Below are 18,904 nucleotides of genomic sequence, written 5' to 3' on the forward strand. Positions count from 1 at the left end.
ATGAGCTGGAAATATATTTCGTACAGTGAGATACACTCCTGGAAATTGAAATAAGAACACCGTGAATTCATTGTCCCAGGAAGGGGAAACTTTATTGACACATTCCTGGGGTCAGATACATCACACGATCACACTGACAGAACCACAGGCACATAGACACAGGCAACAGAGCATGCACAATGTCGGCACTAGTACAGTGTATATCCACCTTTCGCAGCAATGCAGGCTGCTATTCTTCCATGGAGACGATCGTAGAGATGCTGGATGTAGTCCTGTGGAACGGCTTGCCATGCCATTTCCACCTGGCGCCTCAGTTGGACCAGCGTTCGTGCTGGACGTGCAGACCGCGTGAGACGACGCTTCATCCAGTCCCAAACATGCTCAATGGGGGACAGATCCGGAGATCTTGCTGGCCAGGGTAGTTGACTTACACCTTCTAGAGCACGTTGGGTGGCACGGGATACATGCGGACATGCATTGTCCTGTTGGAACAGCAAGTTCCCTTGCCGGTCTAGGAATGGTAGAACGATGGGTTCGACGACGGTTTGGATGTACCGTGCACTATTCAGTGTCCCCTCGACGATCACCAGTGGTGTACGGCCAGTGTAGGAGATCGCTCCCCACACCATGATGCCGGGTGTTTGCCCTGTGTGCCTCAGTCGTATGCAGTCCTGATTGTGGCGCTCACCTGCACGGCGCCAAACACGCATACGACCATCATTGGCACCAAGGCAGAAGCGACTCTCATCGCTGAAGACGACACGTCTCCATTCGTCCCTCCATTCGCGCCTGTCGCGACACCACAGGAGGCGGGCTGCACGATGTTGGGGCGTGAGCGGAAGACGGCCTAACGGTGTGCGGGACCGTAGCCCAGCTTCATGGAGACGGTTGCGAATGGTCCTCGCCGATACCCCAGGAGCAACAGTGTCCCTAATTTGCTGGGAAGTGGCGGCGCGGTCCCCTACGGCACTGCGTAGGATCCTACGGTCTTGGCGTGCATCCGTGCGTCGCTGCGGTCCGGTCCCAGGTCGACGGGCACGTGCACCTTCCACCGACCACTGGCGACAACATCGATGTACTGTGGAGACCTCACGCCCCACGTGTTGAGCAATTCGGCGGTACGTCCACCCGGCCTCCCGCATGCCCACTATACGCCCTCGCTCAAAGTCCGTCAACTGCACATACGGTTCACGTCCACGCTGTCGCGGCATGCTACCAATGTTAAAGACTGCGATGGAGCTCCGTATGCCACGGCAAACTGGCTGACACTGACGGCGGCGGTGCACAAATGCTGCGCAGCTAGCGCCATTCGACGGCCAACACCGCGGTTCCTGGTGTGTCCGCTGTGCCGTGCGTGTGATCATTGCTTGTACACCCCTCTCGCAGTATCCGGAGCAAGTATGGTGGGTCTGACACACCGGTGTCAATATGTTCTTTTTTCCATTTCCAGGAGTGTATTAACAGCACTGCATTCGACATGACTGATAGGTCAGAAACTGAAGCGATATGGCATTATAGCCTGTATTATGTGCAGAAACGTGTAGCCTTGGGAGTGCGTGAGTTTATGTTCTCTCTTACCAATACTCTCCTGGTATTGACTTCATACACTAGAACAATACTTTAAAATTGATAGCGTAGTTGATTTACGTAAAATGCTTCGAACTCCATCCATCTGTAGCTCCATCATGCATAAAAACCACCCATTTCTTGTTTTTCTTAATCGTCTGCTATTATAACACTTTCAAATCTGTTACAATACACCGATAAGGGGTGCTAACCTCCTCCACATGAGCGCATCTGGAGAAATCTTGTGCACTTGCATGGGGATAGAACTTGACATGGTCCATTCATTCACGAGACGTGGAATGTAGAGGTCTACATCAGGTCAGCTGCAGATTAAAACAGTATCGGTGCTGCATGGTGGGTTTGTCAAGGACAGTGCGAGGGGGTCTTTCAGTCTCCGGCGACCGAAGTGGCCGTGCGGTTAAAGGCGCTGCAGTCTGGAACCGCAAGACCGCTACGGTCGCAGGTTCGAATCCTGCCTCGGGCATGGATGTTTGTGATGTCCTTAGGTTAGTTTGGTTTCACAAGTTCTAGGGGACTAATGACCTCAGCAGTTGAGTCCCATAGTGCTCAGAGCCTGAGCCTTTCAGTCTCCAGTTTTATCCTAAGACTGCGAGAAAGCTCTGTCACTTCCAACCTCATAGATACGGATTGTAAATTATGCACTGTGCTCTAGGTGCTAGAAATATGCATAGTGCTGTCTTTGATGATGTATATGTTCGAGAATAAACTGTGAATGGACATACCACATAGGCATCTATGTACATTCGCAGTGATACTCGTAAAGTAGAGAATGGGCAGTTTAGCAATAATACTGAAATTGGGAAACATGCTGTTGCATCATTGGTCAGTATTTAAATGACGGTAAAATTGCTAAACTTGTTCACACTATCAATTGTGGTGCTTATTGTTGCAGTATATCAACAGTTTCTCTTGCGTCCCATGCGTCCACTGGTACGCTGTTGGTCACCACATAAGGATTGACTGACATCGTTTGTTTGAGATGAAGAAAGAGTTTTGGTGGAGGGACAACGCCTTCTGTGGGTGGATAGCACCGAAACAGTGATCACGTACATGACTGCAATGTGAGGTATCAATTGAAACAGAATGCAGAGCCATCAGCTTTTCTGTCACTATGACAGATGAGCTTAAATGTAGATGGCGTCAGTTACCTTTGGATTGCAGTTTTGAAACGCCCTACAATGCCGCCAAACTCTTTCAATTTAATTCCGTTGTAACTGTCATCCAGTGTGTGTGGTGTGTTATGGTTGAAGCAGTAACAACATGATTTACACCATGCGACGTCTAGTTTTCTGCGAGAGGCAATGGATCAGATCGTGTTGATATCAGTTTAATATGTGGCACAGACCTCGAAACCGTGGCGGAAAAAAATGAATTGCAGTGTACAGAGCGCATTACAGTAGAAAAAATAGCATTATTTCAAACAACAACACAGAATCACAAGGGTATAGTATGTATACTTACGGTATAGTATGTGGGATATGGTCATCCTCCTACAGCACACGTGATGAAACTTTAAACTGGTCTGTACAGTAGATCAATACCTGTATATTTAATATGGTTGTCACATGTACTCAGTGCCACCATGCATGCAGTATTTGTTTTTGATATGTGGGAGGAGAGATATGCAGTAAAAATATTATCTAGTTCTACATCAGATAAAGTTAGTGGAGCTTTCATAGTTCGTAATTTTTCTCTGTTGGATTGCACAGAATTACGGTGGTAGTATGTTGGAGTGATAGAGTTGAATGGGCCATCAGGGACACGAATCTGCTTTGGACTGCAGTATCTGTACGTAATTTGGAAAAGCACCACAATGCAGTAGCAAAATCCTCGTCTTTCTCCCAGTTCCTATACTGTCTTTTATACTGCCTTGTGATCCAGGAGTGGGCTTCGTTCGGCGCTGACCTGACCACATCATGCACAGCTGGCAGAGCTATGACAACATGGTCCCGTTTCTGTCGAATAGTCTAAACACAGTCCTGTCGCACTAACTCAGATTAGCCTGTTTCTACACGGGTTGCAGAAGGTGGTAGATACAGATTTCTCGAACTTCTCCTCAGTTCCGACTTAATTTGGAAAGATCTCATGAACGAAGCTGCAGGGATGGTAGAGCAGAGTCTGAGGGGAAAGGTGTAAGATGCATAGGGAGTATTTACAACCAAGTTGGAATTTTACAGTAGCTGATAGGTTCGAGAAAGGTGAGTCGTTTTGAGATATGAGGGTGCAATAAATATGATTCACTAGTGGCTGCAATAATTAAAGAACTTCTCCTAAGGAAGTAAGTGGGTGAATGGAAAAACGTGATTCCAAATCCGAGACAGCATTTCCAGCAGACAGTGTAACACCACAGATCTGAAAATCCTGTGTACATTTCTTACGACCTCAATCAGCACATCATCTACTGTTTGTGATCCTTCTCAATCAGCCCCCACCTATAATCCAGTGGATATATTGCAGAACCTCTGACATGGCATCGAGACAGAATACGTTACAAATACTGAAAAAAATATAGTGGCGGAATGAGGGAGTTGTAATTACCAGTTTCAAACCAAGTTCCTTGGCTGAATCACTTTCAAAATTCAGTGATTTTATCACGAGGGTGCACCGTTGGTGACATGTAACCACATTGTTGGTCTGTTAATAATATACACTCCAGCGATCACCGTCTATATTCAGCGTCGTGGTGGTTTCCTGGAAAAACCAGTTCATTCGAAGGTAGTGCCACACATCGATTTATAAACCTATTATAGCTTTAAACATGAATGCTTGTGCACACCTGTAGAATCAAGACCGATTGTGATAATAATATGCTCGTCTCGATCATGTTTTTTTAACATATAGCGATTTGTAAGACGATTTCGCTCTCTTTCTAAGACACAGTGGTAACACTCACAGGAAAACTTGTGAGACATGTCCACCGATGACTGATTTTCTCTCAGTATTGTTTCGTATCGCCAAAAATCAGTTATTGGCGGAGTATTATACTTAGTAGTAGGAGATGTGTGATAGGTTCATCATGTGTGTGTGTTCCGACATGTACAAAGGGACTGACTACGTCCAGTCATAAGAAAGGTATGGATTTGATGTGGAGTACTGTGATAGCGAAGGGGAAAGTATGGTATAGATATTTCTATTACCGGAACCACAGCCATCAGTAGGGTGTATTTCCGATACTTCGCTCATTGTCAAATATCGTCCAATTGAGACCACAATCGTAATATTTAATTATATGTACAGTGATAAAATATATATGTGGCTCATTTCCTAGGATGATTGTGTCTGCGCCGGTGGCCTGTGGCGGGAATGATTCACGTTTCGTGATAACGGTGGGAGTTGTCCGAATGGAGAATCCTGTTGGGATGCAGGAATGTAGCTGACTTAATCATGGCTTCCTGTAGATGGCCAAATAACGGATTATACTTAATATGTGTTGGATAGCTTTCGTAATCATGTGGAAATTTGAGAAGATTCAATATAGACATGTGTTTATGCTGGACAATTATTCCCTCCCATATAGATTATCCAGTTGACTGCTTCTAAACATTCCACACCTTTATTTAGTTCAGGGGACATCGATTGCAGTGTGTGCATCTAGCAGGTGAAAGACAGGTGGAAGACATGTTTGCTGGTTCTCTAGACATGAGAAACAACCTAGTTTACTTTGTAAATTATCAGAATGATTTGGATTATGTTACGTCACCGACATCAGTATTTGCAAGTGGAAATATCAGCTTCCTTATTTTTCTTTCGACTTCTCACGTAGAGGTCTTATCAGACGAAATAAGTTTCTAGTTACTCAGTGGCTTACAGCACGCTACAGCTTGCTAAATTTTCGGGTTTTAGAGGAATATCTTCCAGTCTATATATTTCGGATTATACTGTACGAGTAGTACTACTGCTATGCAAGTGATATTGTTGTGTGCTTGATATCGAGAACTATCGCGTAAATGGTATGATACTCTGACAAACCATTTATAATTACATATATTCTTGTAATCCCAGCATCTGGAGACGGATGTATAAGGCAAGCCAGTAAGCTGGTTGGGGCCAGACACAGTAACACCTTTGTGTTGATGGGAAACATGGCTGTCTTTGTACAACAGTTCAGAGAATGACTTTGGTCCACTGGCCATGTGTCAGGAGCAGATGACTTGTGACCGTCACTTGTGATGGATGACCAGCCAACTTTGTAGAAACAAATCTAGAATGTGTAATTGAGACCTATGGTGCATGTGCTTATGCTGTCTGTCTTCACGGTATATGTACAAGTGTCTGACAGTCAGTAGCTATATGAATCACGCAAAAGGGAGAAATTGTATGGTGCAGGATACGAATTGTGTGATTACTACATCGACATGGTACGCGGTGATATATTGTCTGGTAGGAGATCGGTTTCACGCTCTAATATCCAATCTTCAGTTCTCAGTGGCACAGCAGTGTAGTTGAGTAACAGTCTTTCCATATTTGACGATCTGTAGGCTACTTATACAGGGTTTGACTTTCAGCGCAGCATGGCGATCTGTACAAAATAGTGTTTTCGCTGAAAGTCTCATCTGGAGGGAGAGAACTGTGGACAGTGGTTCCTCGTTGGCAGCAGCATTAATTTGGCTTGTAAATTCAGTAGGAGCCAGTCATAGTGCTCCATTCATTCACAAGACATAATATGGTCTGGATGTAGGAGCCTCTATATAGCAGTAAGAATCTTTAAGTTTCAGAGATGTTAGTTGAAAGCAGCACTTAACGATTTCCAGGAAGGGTAACATGAGATGGAGGTGATGTAACGTTTTGACCATCAGGTGCAATGCATTTGGTGTTATTCTAGGCTATTTTCATAATTCGGTTCTGTTAGGACAAAAATTTCTATGCAGAGAAGCTGAGACATCATGAAAGTTCCTACAAAAGTTACACTTTACTATATCTGAGACACTTAATGATTTCCGAATGGTTAACTTCGCTCTTAGTTACATATCCATGTGACATCAGTATAACATTGAGAACCTTTCAGCTGTGTCTGCAAGTGTGAGTTGCTTGGCAAATAGGTCTTTGCTGTACTGCAGGTAGAGAGGCATCATGTCAGCAACGGTCAAGAACTGCGCATCCAGAGGTTGACTTGGCTTTTATTTACACAGACATGTGACGTCAGTATAACACTCAGGGAATTCTAACTGTATACCTGAAAACAGATGTGACTTTAACATGCTGGCTGTAGGCGACCGTGGCCTGAGAGCAATGGCTCATGCCCCTGCGTTCGTCTGTCTGGTGGCATCAGCGCGTGTTTGCATTGGAGCTTCTGATGTGTTGCAGTTGATGATGGTTCAAAAGCGTTTTTTTGTGCAGTTAGTGTTTGTACACTACATTATTTTAGACTGTTTAAACGTAGTGAGCTTTCTGCAGAGGATTATATATGCATTATTTTGACAATTTCTCATTACTTTTGAACAGGTCTGTAGGCTATGCTATCCATTACCTGACCATTTAGAATTAATGAGTGTGTCTGTAGAGCGGTTTACATGCATTATTTTGACAATTTGCTAGTTGTTTTCGTGTCTACACATCAGTGGACTGTATTATTTCAGTGACTCACGAATAGTTCGCAGGTCTGTTGGCTGTGTATTGCGATTTGCAGGTCTGTGTGATGTGTATTCTGACCCAAGCACATCAGAGCGTATGTTTTGTATCATTGTTATAAATAAACTACGTGAAATCTGTCCCTATATACATTGTTGCAAAATAAATAAAGTTCACTTCTTGCTCTCTCCAGCAGTCCAGCACAGCCTGAGTCCTTTTCCCGCCATTCCCTCCCACCCCCCTAACTGCCGTCTTGGATTACATGACAGAAAGGACGACAGTGTACTCTGGTGGCAGTTGGGCTCCAGACCTCATGATGGACACACTGAATGGAGCTACTGCCTCAAATAGTTTAAATAAGCACTGTATGCAAAATAAAGACTTGGGTCCATCCTTTCCAGCAGCCCAGCACAGGCTGAGTCCGTTTCTCGCTGGTCCCAAGGAAGAGGTGGCGGTTGGATGATTTATGTTAGTGGAGGTAGCTCAAGGGACGTTTTCTCCCGCCAATTTCTTAGGTTAGTGGTGGTAGCCCAAGTGCCCTTTTTCCCCCACCAAAATTTGAACTGCCAGCTATTTTCTAGGTGAGGGGGCAGAGGTGAGGGAGGGGATAAGGTTTGAGGATTTAACCCCATTGACCTATTTACCCGCCAAAATTTGAACTTCCCACAATGACATCATTGCAATGTTGCCATATCTATCGCCACCATCTTGGATCCGCCATCTTGAATAAATTGGGCAACACTGCAATGTGGGGTGGCGTCCTTGTTGCTCTACTACTTGTGCAATGTCACTGGGCCACAGTTGTCTGCGATAGTTTTTAAGGAACACTTTTCATAATTCAATCATTTGGCCACCCACATCACCCGAGATGAATCCCATAGAAGGTTTATGGGAAATAATCGAGAAGTCAGTTTGTGCTCAAAATTCTGCACCGACAACTTTCGAAGTTATGGACGGCTACAGAGTCAGCATGGCTCATTATTTCTGGAGGTTACTTCCAAGACTTGTTGAGTTTATACCACGTCGAATTGCTGCATTACACTGGCCGAAAGGAAGTTGGACCGGTAGTAGACGGTATCTCATGACATTTGTTGTTGTGTTGGATGAAGAGCCAACACCGTGTTACTAATGGAGGCAGAAATGACGCGTTATAGCTCACGCAGGCTGGCGTGAGGAGGGAAGAACTGTACTGACGTGAGGTCTGGAACATGACAAGGAATTAGAATTCAGAAAGCGTACATAATTAGTTTGATACTTAACTTTAACCCATTATGATGAACGTCGCTCTCTGCGGTACATGATTCACAATATTATCTGTTCAGATTATAGTAACTGAATACGGCGCCTTGCTAGGACGTAGCAAATGACGTAGCTGAAGGCTATGCTAAACTGTCGTCTCTGCAAATGAGAACGTATGTAGACAGTGAACCATCGCTAGCAAAGTCGGCTGTACAACTGGGGCGAGTGCTAGGGAGTCTCTCTAGACCAGACCTGCCGTGTGGCGGCGCTCGGTCTGCAATCACTGATAGTAGAGACACGCGGGTCCGACGTATACTAACGGACCACGGCTGATTTAAAGGCTACCACCTAGGAAGTGTGGTGTCTGGCGGTGACACCACATTTGTCACCTCACCTCAGTATCCGTTACCTATCTACATATTTGTGTATGTTCTGTAGCGCCACTCGATAATAACAATAATCGTATAAGAACAATGTTGTTTGCTGGCATTTGCGAAAAAAATCTTAAAGAGTATTCATATTTCTCGGCACATGTTCTAAAATTTCACTGAAGACAAACCATCAACACCCTATTCCGTGCCTGTACTCCAAATTACAGAAATTACGATATAGATTCAGAGAAATTCACAATGAGCTTTTTATTTATTCTAGTTACAGAACTCAATATTTTACATGAAATTATTAATTTCTATCTGTGGTGAACAATTTCAGTGACTCAGCTCAAATGTACGTATGGTACAGTCAGTACGTAATGTCCAAAGAAGCTTCCTCGTATTGCTGTTACAGCTAATGAACATATGTAACTACGGTAGCGTCAGAAAAACCTTATTACAATTTTTTCATATTTGACACGTTACTGGCGTAGAGCGGCAGCAAACATATTAGCTTCGACAACAAAGTTGAATGCAGACAAATGGTCGCCTAAAACATTTCAGAGGGTAAGGTAGTTTAGAGTTACAACTTATTGTTCATTTCCACACACAGTGGAATTTTTTCTGCAACTAAGCAGGGTAAAAATTTCTTGAGGTTCAACTGTGAGGATTCTAGCGGTAGATATCAGTTTCATAAATTCAAACGCAGTTTCTTTGCTACTGTATAGTAGTTAACATGTAATTGTCCTATGTTTTTAACGAATATTTATATACTCACTGCTGAAAATGCCCACTCGACCAGAGTGGTCCTAGTTAGCATCACATCTCGAGTGCCATTATTTTGTATAATTCTTCCTCTCCGAGACGTACTATTAGGGAGGTAACCGACTATAAAAGCAGCAGCGTGAGTATGAATGCTTCCGGCGAACGGAGAGGAAGTAGTGGGCAGTCAAACGATGAAGATTGGATGAAACAAAGCAGCATTAACAGGGACAGCGAGAGAAACAACATTCAGCTAAAAAGACAGCCATTTTAAAACTGAAAAATTGATAATCAGGGATGCAATGGGTAGTAAGATGTGACTCTGGGAACCTATGGAGTCAAATTGGTGCAGATACATTTTGTCATAGACGAAAAACGCAAGTGCAGCTCAAATACACATTAATCTCTAATACCTTCAGATTAGCAACTGAAGTATGGAAGGACTGTTGCTACCTCCTTTACAACAGTTACGGATCTCAAGGTGGCCCAGCTTAGCAGAAAAATGGTATTAAAATTAAATAAAAACGTTACCTAGACTTCTTGCTGTAAATAAAGAACACAGACTGATGAGACGTTTCATTTCTATTGTTATGTTATTAGTTTAAACGTTGAAGTTTTCATCTGCAGAACTTTTAGGAAATTTCATGCCAAACTCCACACTTCTACAATTTCATTGGGATTTAAAATATAACAATTTTAAACATCGAGTTTACCAGCACCTTTAAAAGTTATGCCAGATAAGAACCTCAAGGTAGAAGTTGCAGAATAATAGGAAAAAATTTTATCAGCTTGTGGTGGTTATTTTACAGTAAAATGTGCTTATCTTAAAACTGTGCTCCACGATTTTCAAAATATTTTGACATCTATACCATTATTAAACAAATAAACAGGATAATTCTCGTCAGCCTCATTAATACCTGGATGAGACTCATGAGAAAATGAACAAAACACTAAACGCAGGAAGAGACACGCTAATGAAAATTCAGGGACCATGAAAATGAAATTTCGAGTACGAAAGGAAAAAAAATAGGATTAAAGTAACAAATCTGGAGAGAAAAATTAAGTAAATAGAGAAAATCAAAAGCGCATCGATTCAGAACGAGGCGCATGGCATAAAAAGTATCGTAAATTTGTACATTACCTGGAGTTACTTTCTTCGTCTTTTGCTGGTACGTAGAGTGATCCTAATTATTTTCAGCCATAATGGTTATGTTTGTGAACCGTGACTCTGTGGGATAATTATTTATTTCAGGTTTCTGCTACCGGTCACTTTTTATTTTACGCTTAATGTAACGTAATGCAACGCGTTACGAACATGTTCTGCTCATCTTCAGGCGTTTATACATGCATACATAGAGAAACGTTACTGAAAAATAAACAGTCTTAAACTAGATTAATCTAGAATAGTTTGTTCATTGTTTTTTACAGTAGCTGCTGGTGTGGCATATTACGGGAAGGAGGTGGGCAGTGTATGGCTAGAAATCTAAATCAGTGATGTCTTCTGCTGGTTTTCTTCTTTGTGGTGTACTGTCAATCAACAGCTCCGTCATTACACCAGTGATGCAAGTGAAGCAGCAAGATGAGGAGATTGTAAGTGGTCAACTGTCATATAAAAGCCTTTCACACTATTTTCGCAACGCATAACATGCGAATCTATCTGCATCCTGTACAGTCTGTGATATACATAGTCAACCACAAAGAAGAAAACCAGCAGAAGACTTCATTGATTTCGATTTCTAGCCACACACTGCCCCCCTCCTTCCCCTCAAATGCCACACCAGCAGGTACTATACAAAAGCATGGACAAAGTGTTCTAGATTAGTCTAGTTTAAGACTAGAATGAGATTTTCGCTCTGCAGCGGAGTGTGCGCTGATATGAAACTTCCTGCAGATTAAAACTGTGTGCCGGACCGAGACTCGAACTAGGGAACTTTGCCTCGCGCGGGCAAGTGCTTTACTCCTTGGGTAGCTCAGTTGGTAGAGCACTTGCCCGCGAAAGTCAAACGTCCCGAGTTCGAGTCTCGGTCCGGCACACAGTTTTAATCTGCAGGAAGTTTCATATCAGCGCACACTCCGCTGCAGAGTGAAAATATCATTCTAGTCTTAAACTAGACTAATCTAGAACACTTTGTCCATGCATTTATACAGTACCTACTGGTGTGGCATTTGAGGGGAAGGAGGGGGGCAGTGTATGGGTAGAAATCGAGATCAGTGATGTATTCTGCTGGTTTTCTTCTTTGTGGTTGACTATGTATATCACAGACTGTACAGGATGCAGACAGATTCGCATCAGTTATGTGTTACGAAAAGTGCTCTACTCCTACAGTTGGTAGAGCACTTGCCCGCGAAAGGCAAAGGTCCCGAGTTCGAGTCTCGGTCCGGCACACAGTTTTAATCTGCCAGGAAGTTTCTTAGTGTAAGACTGTCTATTTTTAAGTAACATTTATCTGTGTATGTATGTATGTATCCATGTATAAACGCCTGAAGATCAACAGAACATGTTCGAAACGCGTTGCATTATGTTAGATTAAGCATAAAATAAAAAGAGAGTGGTAGTAGAAACCTGAAATATATAATTAGAGTGATCATAATTTGCTACTGTAGGTCGCATGATTCTCGCACATTTTAAGCGTAATGAATTTGCAGAAGCGAGCTCTTTTATATGCGAATGTCGCGTTATTTCAGTAGCAACTTTGCAAATATTATGTGGTACTAGCAAGGCCCATAGCCTCAACTTTGGAGACGTTCATAAAGCACGTACCATAAACCACGGACTGTGTGCGTGTGTGTGTGAAGCAGGGAGGACAGGGTAGTGCTGGAGGCACAGTGCGGCACCGACAGCACAGTGTAGCGCAGTTACGGCCGTGTTACGGAGCTCGTAAAGCGAGAGCGCGCTGCTCTCGTAAAAAGCGAGAACCCGGCGAGAGGATTACGGGGTGTGTCGTGAGGGGAGGGGGGTAGGGTGGGGTGGAGAAAGCGGCGGTCGGGGGTGGGGGGCTGCGCTGCTCCAGCCGCTTTAATGAATCGCCCTGCAGGCCACAGACGTCCAGCGCACAGCTTGTTTTGTTAGCTCCACGCGCGCTCACACACACGCACACACACACACACACACACACACACACTCGTCCGTTACGTGCTCCTCTCGACGTAATCATTGTCAGCTAACGAAGGCCGTGCTTTATCGACTCACAGCCAGGCGCAGATACAAGAGCAAGCTCACAGGGGTCACGACCACCTCCACAGAACAATTTACTAACGCCATTTATACAGTTACATGCGTCAGTTTCAAAATTTTTTATCGAAAGCGTGGTGAATAATGCAGCGTGGAAACTAAGAGTGGCAAGTAATCCCATATTATATTTGCCTCCCTGGCAGATGGGCAGCCCGACTGACGGTTCTAGAAAACGTTCCAGGCAGCTAAATGCACCCGATGACACGGAGATAGTGCCTGCTGGCAACAAATAATCCGTCTTGTTCGTGAGTGAAAGGAAGCTGAGTAAAACAAAACAGAAAGTCTTTATATGCTTCAAGTGATTCAAAGGAGTTTGCCACTTCATCTAACTGGGATGAAATTGCATTAGGTGTTCCACAAGGTTCGATCTTGGGTCCCCTCCAGTTCTTGATATATGTGAACGACCTCCCTTCTTATGTGAAAAAAGATGCTGAACTGACACTGTTTGCTGATGATACAAGCGTAATTATTAATCCAGTAAAAGAAAGTCCGATAGAAAATTATACAAATAAGATCTTTGGAAAAGTTATTAATTGGTTTTCTGCGAATGGGCTTGCTCTAAACTTTGAAAAAACACAGTACATCCAATTTTATGCTGCAAAAAGTATAACTCCTTCAATAAACATGACAAATCAAAAGAAGTCAGTAGCCATGGTAGAGCATTCTAAGTTTTTGGTGGTACATATAGATGAGAATCTTAATTGGAAAATTCATATTTTGGATCGCCTAAAGCGACTAGGTTCAGCAACTTTCGCAATCAGAATAATTGCCAATTTTTAGGATGTAGAAATTAGTAAGCTAACATAATTTGCATACTTCCACTCTCTGATGTCATAAGGGATAATATACTGGGGCAACTCAACACTTAGGCAAAAAGTATTCACTGCTCAAAAAAAGCAGTTAGAATAATGTGTGGGGTTCATAGTCGTACATCTTGTAGGCATCTGTTTAAAAGGTAGGAATTCTCACAACTGCATCACACTACATTCACTAAGTAATGAAATTTTTTCTCAACAACATGGACCAGTTTTAAATCAACAGTGACATTCATGATTACAATACCAGAAAAAAGAAAGACCTACACTATCCTTTACTTAACCTATCTTTGGCACAGAAAGGGGTAAAATATGCTGCTATAAAACTTTTTGATACATTACCAGATGAAATAAAATGTCTGACAGACAGCAGTAATAGTTTCAAAAACAAATTGATATCATACCTCCTTGACTACTCCTTTTATACCATAGGTGAATTCTTGAATACGAGTAAATAGATCTGGAGATATAATATATGAATTTTATACCATTTAAGGGAATGGGATGGATAATAGAAATATTTAGGTGTAACATTATAATGTAAACAAAAAAAAAGGAAAAAAACTTGTGTCATATGCGCATTTCTTGTGCATTTGACACGTTCCACATCATAACGGATTTTCCGCGCTGTTGATCAATGGAACAAGTACCTAACTAACTAACCTCGTCGACGTAGATGGAAACAACCAAAACAAAAATCAAATTCTTCAATTTAGAACCTTTGTGTAACTATAATCTGCATATTTACCGTCACATTCATAAACGTAAGAGAAATGCCGATACCACTAAGTGAGTACCTGGGTTTTACGTCAAGTAAATTATTAAATTGTTGAAGTTGTGAAAGTTTGTTACTTTTATAGTTCTTGCTTACATCTGCGAGACACATGTCTCCCAAATTTTGTTAGAATACTTTTAAAGTGATGTATTTCTTTGAAATGCAATTTCCTTTATGTTATGCTTTTGTGCCGATGGTCTCTTCGCCACATGTCCGACGCCTTTGAATGCCACGCTGAAACCTCCCGCGCCGGTACTACAGTGTGTGAGCAAAGATAGACGAATGAGGAACTGCAGTAATTGTGATAGGATGAGGACATGTGTTACATTCAGTTCTGGATGTAAAGTTTTTCTTGGCCAAGGTAACACATTAAATTAAAGTAAACGTTTCATTGTACCGTTTTTTTGGAACATTGTCTTAAATTAAATATTTCATGTTGTTAAAAGTTTGGTTTTAAGAGTATCAGTTCATTTTACTGGAAGGTTAATTGCAATAAAATTATGCTTGGAACTGTTGTATTTCGCTACCTCCTCACCCCCAGCCATTCCACTTAATGAATGTAGTGTTATAGCCTTAACGCAGGCCGGAGTGGCCGAGCGGTTCTAGGCGCTACAGTCTGGAACCGCGCGATCGCTTCGGTCGCAGATTCGAATCCTGCCTCGGGAATGGATGTATGTGATGTCCTTAGGTTAGTTGGGTTTAAGTAGTTCTAAGTTCTAGGGGACTGATGACCTCAAAAGTTAAGTTCCATAGTGCTCAGAGCCATTTGAACCATTTTTTTATAGCTTTAACGATGTATATATTGATGTACGAAGGACTGAATAATTTCAGTTCCAAAGAATGCGGGTGCTGACAGGTGTGAATATTACCGAACTATCAATTTAAAATGTCATGGTTTCAGAATACTAACACGAATTCTAAACAGAAGAGTGGATAAACGGTGGAAGCCTACATCGCGGAATACCATTTTGGATTTCGGAGGGATGTAGCAACGCGCGAGGCTCTAGTGACCCTATGACTTATCTTAGAAGATAGGTTAAGTGAAGGTAGATCTATGTTTATAGTGTTGTAGACAAATCTTTTGGCTGTTATACACTCTTTGAAATTCCGAAAGAGCAGGGGTTAAATTCAAGGACAGAAAGGCTTTTTAAAATTGCACAGAAATCATACATTCGTCTAAGACTCGAGGGGCATGAAAGGGAAGCAGTAGTTGAGAAAGGACTGAGTCAAGGTTGTAGCTTACCCCTGATGTTATTCAATACGTACACTGAGCAAGCAGTAAAGGAAACTAAAGAAAAATTTGAAGTAGGAATTACGGTCCATGGAGAAGAAATAAGAACTTTGTAATTATGTTAGAGACGGCAAAGAGCAGAGAAGAGGAGCTGAACGGAATGAACAGTGTCTTGAAAAGATGATATAATATGAACATCAACAAAAGCAAGACAAGGAAAATGGAATGTAGTCGAATCAGGCGATACTGAGGGAAGTAGGTTAGGAAACGAGACACTTAAAATGTAGATGTGTTTTGCTATTTCGGTAGTAAGCAACTGACATATCCAAAGTAGAGTGGATATAAAATATAGACTGGCAACGGCAAGAAAAGCGTTTCAGAAGAAGAGAAATTTGTTAACGTTGAATATAGATATAAGAATTAGGAAGTGAAACACGGACGATCAACAGTTTAGACAAGAACAGAATAGAAACTTTTGAAACGTGATGCTAAAGATGAATGTTCAACATTACATGGGTAGACCACATCACTAATGAGGAGATACTGAAGAGAATAGATGAGTAAAGAAATTTGTGACACAACCTGCCTAGAAGAAAGAATCGGCTTATAGGACACTATGTGAGACGTCAAGGGATTACCAGTTCAGTACTGGAAGTAATGAAGACCACAATTCTAAGGACTGATTTAAACACATGTCCTATCATCCTACCCCTTCCTTTCATCAATGTTTCTCACATGTTCCTCTCGTCGTCGATTCTGTAAGGAAGTTCCTCACTTCTCATCAGTCTTCCATTTTCTTCCGTAATCCATGATTCACTTCCATACAAAGCTCCCTCCAAACACGCAGTCCCACAAACTACTCCCTCAATTTAAAGCCGATGTATGAGACTAGTAGATTTGTTTTGGACAGGAATGTCCTCCTAGTCTGTCTAGGCAGTTCTTTTTCTCTAATTTTCCTCATAGATTTCCGTCACTTGCTATTTCGTTTTTAAAGCAACAGAATTCTTTCACTTTGTCTACGTTGCTGTCACGTTTCTCATATTCTCATCCGACTACACATCACTACTTCCGTCTTTCTTCGCTCTACCCTCAATCCATAGTGTGTACCTGTTAGACTCTGCGTCCCATTCAACAGGTGCTGTAATTCTTACTTATTCTCATTGAGCACTGCAATGTCAACAGCGAATCTTATCACGGATGCTATTTCAATATGAATTTTAGTCCCACTTTTGAAACTATCTGTTCTTTCACTCACTGCTTCTTCTATGTACAGATTGAAGGGCTGTGGCGAAAGACTACACTCTAGTCTTTTTTCTTTTTAATACGAGCACTTCGTTCTTATCACTCCCTTTTGGTTTTTCTACATACTCTATATTACCCATCTTCCCATACAGCTAACATCTCATTTGCCCATATTTTCTAACATCTAGCACCACTTTACATTGCCAACATATGTCATAGGTCGAGAAATCGTATGAACGGCTCTTTATTTTTCTTAATTTTTGCTTCAATTATCACACGTAACGTCAGAAATGCCGCTCTGATGTGTTCGATCTGATTATCACCTAAGAGATCCTCAATTTTCTTTTTCATTCTCTGCATACTGCTCTTGTCAGCAACTTTGATGCGTGAGCATTAAAGTTGATAGCACAACATTTTTTTGCACGTACCTCTCCTTGCCTTTTCGATATTTTGTCTATCTTCAATTTCGGGAAGTCTCATAGCTTCTGTACACAGAGTAGCCCTTTGGTTGCTACAACCCGCAAAGGTACTGTACAGGGTGAATCGTCTAAAAAGTTAACCTCAAACATTGCGGAAATGGAAAGTGCTGTTGATGTGCGGCTTTCACAGAATGGATTTGGTAGCCAGAGCTCGTATTATTATCCAATCAACAGACTGTGATAACAATAAGAAAATGTCGTTTCTGTGCAAACATACAGTTTTTAAAGGGAGCAGTGCCTATTGACATTAACAATCTTAAATTAGGGTACATTATATGTCAGTTGTGTTTGTTACAGAATTCTAGTGTGAATAGTTTAAGAGATATCGTATTTTGAAAATATTCCACACTGGCATCCGTTGGTAGCATTCAACCCGCGCAGTTGCTATGTACGACGTTGTTCTGTTTCCTCAGAGTGTGCTTGCGCGTTCCTTGAGTCAATGCGAACTGCTTGTCAGTTAGAGTGTGAGTGTCCAAGCAGCAAGTCATGAATGGGCGATGGGATTTACCAGTGCAGAAAAGACCCACATGCTCATGGTGCATGGGGTTCGAAGAGTGTGGGAAGAATGCGGTTCGTTCTTCTATGCGTATGCGGCAAGATATCCCAATAGACGTCAACCATCTCGGAATTATCAACCTCCTCAACCAGTTAGGTGAAAGTGGTAATGTGACACCTAAATAAAGGAACAGAAGAAGAAAAGAGACGACATAAGAGGGGAAAACTAATGTTCTTGTTGCTGATCCAGCTGATCCGCTCGTTATTTCTCGCGCCGTCGGACGAGGAAGCGGCGTGAGTCAGGGTTCTCCATCGATATAGATTCCATCCCTATCACACCTCTCTACATCAAGAGCTGCATGGAAACGATTATGTACGTGATCATTAAGTCCAGATGCATCACATATGTTGCTTAGTGATGAAGCTACATTTACGAATCATGGCCAGATAAACCGCCGAAATATGCACTACTGGTCTGTTGTCTGTTGATGACAATCTCCGTTGGCTTCGACAGGTGGAACGTTAAAGTAACCTCTGGCGTGCCACAGGGGAGTGTTATGGGACCATTGCTTTTCACAATATATATAAATGACCCTAGTAGATAGTGTCGGAAGTTCCATGCGGCTTTTCGCGGATGATGCTCTAGTATACAGAGAAGTTGCAGCATTATAACATTGCAGTGAAATGCAGGAAGATCTGCAGCTGATATGCACTTGGTGCAGGGAGTGGCAACTGACCCTTAACATAGACAAATGTAATGTATTGCGAATACATAGAAAGAAGGCTCCTTTATTGTATGATTATATGATAGCGGAACAAACACTGGTAGCAGTTACTTCTGTAAAATATCTGGGAGTATGCGTGCGGAACAATTTGAAGTGGAATGATCATATAAAATTAATTGTTGGTAAGGCGGGTACCAGGTTGAGATTCATTGGGAGAGTCCTTAGAAAATGTAGTCCATCAACAAAGGAGGTGGCTTACAAAACGCTCGTTCGACCTATACTTGAGTATTGCTCATCAGTGTGGGATCCGTACCAGATCGAGTTGACGGAGGAGATAGAGAAGATCCAAAGAAGAGCAGCGCGTTTCGTCACAGGGTTATTTG

The sequence above is a fragment of the Schistocerca serialis genome, chromosome 1 (genome assembly GCF_023864345.2).
Source record: "Schistocerca serialis cubense isolate TAMUIC-IGC-003099 chromosome 1, iqSchSeri2.2, whole genome shotgun sequence".
In the NCBI taxonomy this organism is placed as follows: domain Eukaryota; kingdom Metazoa; phylum Arthropoda; class Insecta; order Orthoptera; family Acrididae; genus Schistocerca; species Schistocerca serialis.